Raw genomic sequence first — 6,343 nt, forward strand, 5'->3', positions numbered from 1 at the left:
GCGTTGCATCGTGCCGCGTAAACATAAAACCATGTCTGCATTTGTGATCGGAGAAATGACAAACAACAAGTGATACTCTACACTGCCCAAAAAACTCGCGTTTGAATCGTCAGTGGCAAATTCTTTAAATATAAAAAACGTACTTACAGGCTGTGAGTCAGCATTATTTGTCAGAACACCGGCATTGTAAGCTACTCTCCCAGGAAACAGTCCTCGTCCTCCGTAAAATGCGTTGCACACATCTGAATATTTGGGTTGATCTGTTCTGGAACAGTGTTGTAAATACAACTTAACCACTGATTTCTAGTCGTGTCCTCTTTTGGAAGACCAAACAGAGTAGTTTCGCTTTCGCAACGAAACACACAGCGTCTTCACAACATGGCGGCGGCGGCCGCAATAATAAAGTTACGCCTTCTTTCTTTGCGTTTACATTTGGGCGGCATTATGCAAATCTTCCCACATCGTGACGTAGACATGTGGGGGCGTGTTTTAGGAGGGCGTGGACCAGTCTTAACTTTTATAAAGAATATCTCTATGGGTTTATGACTTTAGTCTGGGCAACTTTAGGGATCTTATCTATTCACGAACAGCTTGTAACACTCCAAAGAGAAAGGAAAGCTTGAAATCGCATCATATGACCCCTTTAAAATAATCCATGTGACATTAGTGGTTCAACCGTAATTTTACGAAGCTACAAGAATACTTTTTGTGTGCAAAGAAAACAAAAATAACAACTTTATTCAACAATTCGTCTCCTCCGCGTCACTAACTTGTTACTAGAAATATGCGTTTTTTAAAACTGCTACTACAAATAAATTTACATTAGTATTGTTGTTTATTTTATTTATTTACTCCTCTAATCCAGAGATAATATTTTGCATGCATATCCACGAACATCCCTCCTGAAAGCTGGTTTGCTAGATTTTAGCTGTTTTTTGCTGTTTTTTGCTAGTCTAAGCTAGTCTCCCAGCCTGACTAGATGAGAAATACCCAGAATCCTTTAAAAGCCAACCAACAGACAAGCTATGTGTGTATAAAAGTAATTAGTTCCTAGTCCTAGTTTTTCCAGTTCTTCCTTTGTATTGTTTTTTTGCTTCACTTTCTGCTGTAACACCGGCATCTCTTCATCAGACCAGTGTCTGGACTCCTGTAGCCCAAGAACAACAGCCTAATTTTAGAGTGAATGAGTCCTGACGGATCCATCAAGCTTCACCAAAATGCCTCTGATCAGCCAGAGCCATCAGTTTAGGATGACAGGCCTGAATAGATGACAGGGAGCTGGAAGGAGCCAAGTATTGGTAGAAAGCCTCGCTCCCTTTGCGACAGCTCTACTGAAATGTCTCCTTAAGCAAGCATGCAGATCTAATCAATAAGCTCATACACTGCCGGCCATGGATTTCCATTGTGACTAAAAGCAACAGTTAGACGCATTCTTCTACCTGTGTCTAAAAAAAGAACAGCAATTTCTTTTTTTCCCACAGACGTCATTGTGGAACTGAAATGAGTCTCATGGAGGCAGACAAAGATTTGTGTAATTGCTTAACACTGACGTCTTGGTTACAGGTATCCTTTATTATAATGTAAATTCATTAATTTATTTATTTCAACATCTCTCTGGTGCTGAACCTGGACTTAGTGGTCGGCAGGAGGTATCCATGGAAACAGGATGAGGTTGTCCCTCGGTGTGGGCAATATATGGTCAATCTTTACAGTATTTATTTAATTAGAAACAGCTTACTGCTGTCTCCATAGTAACCAGGGCCCAAGTAGCACCATTAGAGCAATCATGCATAACTTAACTTGGGCTCTGCACAAGAACAAGGTTCTTTATATTAATCAACACCTTTCGAAGTGAACTCGTGGTTTTTAAAGTCTAAGAGAACTCTCTGAAAATGTAATATGTTTATAATGTGTTTTATAATTTGAGATTTGGCAGCAAGTAACACTTTACAGTAAGGTTGTAAACGTAAATATTTGTTAATGCATTAGATATCATATACTAATAATAATTAATATTTTTTAAATATTTTTAATCTTTGTCAGAAGCATCATGCTATTTATAGCAAAACACATTAAAGTCGATTTGTAATAAGTGTGGTTGTTGTTAAATAAAACTATTAAAAATCATTCCCGGTATTTAAAATAAAGCTAAGATAAAATATAAATATTACATAAAAAAATTTGAAATATTGCCTTGGCAAATAACTGAAATAAGTTGAAGTGGAAGTACCAAAATCACTAAAACTGAAATAAAAATAAAGTTGTATAGAAATATTCAAAAGACAAAAGCTAATAAAAATAACAATAACAAACCTCAACTAAAACTTAAAATATAAAAATAAAAGCTATAAATACTATGATAGTATAGAAATAATGCTAAAATAACACTGTTTTTAATCCAACTTCCAGAAAAGAAGTCAAATAAAAGAGATGGCTTGTATATCTGATAATTAATTTGCACAATTATTGTAAACACAGCAGTTGTTTGTTTGTCTAAAATGCTTTGATTACCAAAAATATATTGCAAGCATACTTCAGGTACACTTTAAATATCTTGCATTTGAAGACTGATATTATTCAAAGATCATACAATCCTCACCAGTAGGGACACAATTTAAAATAATAAGTGTTGTAAAAAATATGTTGTAAAGTAAAAATAACACATTTTTAATAATAAGAAATGTGTACTGTGCACAAGCAGTACTCCAAATAAAGTTTCATTATAATTAGTCTCGAGCGATATGTCAGTAAATATGTTAATTCATTTGAACTATACTTAATATGAAATAAATGTATTTGAAATATATTACTTTTTTACTAGGGCATATTCTACCTACAGTGATGCCATTTGAAACTTGTATGTAATTTGCTTGTGAACCCAAAAGAATTGATATTAAAATGTCCACTTAAAACTTCTTTATCATACATATTTTTTATGTTAGAAAAATATGTTAGGACGGGATTTAAAGCGAAGTCTCGCACTAAAGCGGTTTGATTATTGCATTAATTAATATTTAACATATATAACAAATTGTAAAGTGTAACTGAACTGCAAAGTAAGCCTGATTGGGATACATCGCTGACACCTTGATGTAACCTTGCGGTAGGGCATATTCTACCCACAGTGATGCCATTTGAAACTTGTATGTAATTTGCTTGTGAACCCAAAAGAATTGAACTTAAAACTTCTTTATCATACATATTTTTTATGTTAGAAAAATATGTTAGGACGGGATTTAAAGCGAAGTCTCGCACTAAAGCGGTTTGATTATTGCATTAATTAATATTTAACATATATAACAAATTGTAAAGTGTAACTGAACTGCAAAGTAAGCCTGATTGGGATACATCGCTGACACCTTGATGTAACCTTGCGGTCAGGCTGTGGGTGGACAGGGCAGCGGTGGGTGGCTTGCTCTGGGTTTTTAGGTCCCCAGTGTGTATCCGTTCTGCAGTGATTTCCACTCAGTCTAAATAAACATGCTGTGTAGACCTTTTAGAAAATTCAGTGAAAATTCTGCTTAACTTACCTCAGTTATTATCAATATCTCTCTCTGTTGTTAAATTGCCAGAAAACGAACACATTACAACATTCACTGATTTTGAAGAGCTCTCCTCATCTATTCGTGATGCAGGAGTTAACTGCAGCCGTCAGCAACATCTCCAGATGTTACGCTCAGCAGCTGGCTGATCGAATGCCCTAGGATTACGTTCATCCACATGGAATTTGCATTGAATTCCTTAATTTGCATCTGTCATGATGGTGGATGTTTTACAGAGAAAGATTTTATTAGACACATTCGTTTTGTCTTTAAAATCATGAAGATGTGTGTCATTTGTGTCCCGAAGTCAGTGACACTTGTTGCCTTGTTGTCTTTTACGGTGTCTTTTTATATTTATTTTTTTCTAGCTGGCATATTAATATGATGATCCAAAGAATGAGATGAGAGTAGTGCTAAACAAATAAAAACCAACCGGTCTCTTCGGCATCATGAAGGAAGGAGCTGATAGACTCCAACTGCCTCCAGATGTGCGCCTGTGCGCCTGTCCTCCAACAGTTATATTTATGGCCTAATTTTAGTAGCTTTTTATTAGAACCTAAATGTGCTGTAAAGGTCACTTGTTCACCTCCCAGTGACATTTTAATTGTTGAGTCACACTTCGCCCTTTGTGTGAAATGCTTGTTCCCGGAAATCAGGGTTATTTGATGTCTCTGTCAGTTTGATCCTGAACAACAGCAGTAAAACCCTCCCCAACGCTGTTGATCTCCACTCCCTGTCAGGCTGCACCGCTGGCCTCAAATGGCCATGTTCATCTCCCTCTCTGTGACTTTAAGCAGACAGTAATGTAATAACAGGGACCCTGGGTGCACAGACACGGCACGTCTCTAAGGTCACGCAGATTATGCACCTTAAGCCAGTCATCATTTAGAATCTTAGAACTGAGTCATTAGACTAGAGAGTTAAAGCATCAATATGAAACTGGATGTTCGTCAGTCTTCCAGTTTTACACATTTGATGATTAAGAACCACAGGATATTTGAGGGAGTTTTTTTCTCAGACTTTTCTTGATTTGCTTCAATAGGCTTCAATGTATAACTCAATTGAAAATGGTCATGTTCACATACATACAAGATCACATGAAGAAACCACCTATAACATCATTACTAGTAGCAATACCCCATTAACCACGATTTACAAGCCTACTTGATATTTCTAGACACAGGCAGGTGGTTTTAAAGGGAAAGACATTCATTCTTATAAAATCATGATTTTACATCAAAGTAAAAATAATAAAAAGTGACTGTTTCTTGTATTTGTGACTTCCTATTTTAACCTTTATCTCACAAATTACTTGTTTTAAGTTTTACACTGAAATGGAACCTGACTACTATATATTCAGTAGATAATTTGACTGTAAATACCCCATAATGTTTCGATGTATTTGCTCCATTTTACCAGAAGAGAAAGACTATAATTTTTAAATGTGTACAATATATCGTTCAAAAGTCCTTTATTTGATCAAAACTAGTGTAAAAATAGTAATATTGAGAAATATTATTACAATTTAAAATAACTGTTTTCTATTTGAATATATTTTAAAATGTATTTTATTCTTGTGATGGCAAAGCTGAATTTTCAGCACCATTACTCCAGTCTTCAGTTTTACACGATTCTTCAGAAATCATTCTAATATGCTGATTTGCTGCTTATTGAACCCCCCAAATTTTGAATGGTAGTGTATTTCCACTAAAACATAATTTTGTCAGTATTTAGGTGTAGCATATAGATAGTATATAAAGGATAATTGTCACACCCTTGGACGTTTTGTTGTGTTTTGATCCCCCATGTGTTCTGTGTGACCTAGTTTTCCCTCATAGCTGATAATTGTCATTTGGTTCAGGTGTGTGTCATTAATTACCCTCATCTGCCCTCCTATTTTATTTGTGTTCAGTTCACTGTTTGTCGTCCGGTCTACTAAGTCCATACGTGTGTTTCCTGCCTGTCCGTTTTGGAATTACCCTCTTGTGGATTAATTAAAGACTGTTTGCATTGCTCATCATCTTCCTCGTGCGTTTCATTCCACCATAGCATGACAATAATAGACTAAAAGCCACACACATTAGAAGTTTTTAGCCTTTTGCCTTTAGATTTCGGCAGAGTTGTTGACTTATGTTGTATTATGTGTGGATAGTCACTCTAAGCTTTTAGTTTTTTAGATTAATCCTGCTGTAGGCTTAAGTAGATTTGATCTTCTTCACAAGACAAAGCATTGTTGTAAATTAATTAGTCCCCCAGACTCAACATCTTTCAAACAGCAATAGAACAGATTTTTGCCCGATTCGAATTTGTCTGAGTCAGTCTCCATGGGGAGAACTTTTCCACTGCTCACCATGGCAACCTACCTGTGCACTGGGCTGCTTCCAGATCGTATGGTGTGTCATTCACAGAATCTGTTTAGACGGCCCTTCTAGAAAGTACGGGCTAACAGTACACTGTGTAATGTAAATAATACCATGTTTTTTCCTCTATATGAGGGATGCCAATAAAATATGTTAAATGCATTACATCAGAATTCATTTAACCCAAACAGGACCAGTTCCCATGGTGAGTCAACATGAGTCAGAGATAAAGACCTCCAGCATACCTTTGCTAGGGGGCCACTCTTGGGGATTTTTCCATAAATTTTTCCATAAATGTTAAACTAAACATAGTCTTTCACAAGTGATGCTGCATATCAAGACTAAACGATTGTTACATGTGCATTACAATCTACAAATCCATCCATGATCAACAGGTCAATAGTGTTACAAAATCATATTTGAACGAGGTCCAGAAGTTCA

The sequence above is a fragment of the Sinocyclocheilus rhinocerous genome, unplaced genomic scaffold, assembly GCF_001515625.1.
Source record: "Sinocyclocheilus rhinocerous isolate Xijiao unplaced genomic scaffold, SAMN03320098_v1.1 scaffold574, whole genome shotgun sequence".
NCBI lineage: Eukaryota > Metazoa > Chordata > Actinopteri > Cypriniformes > Cyprinidae > Sinocyclocheilus > Sinocyclocheilus rhinocerous.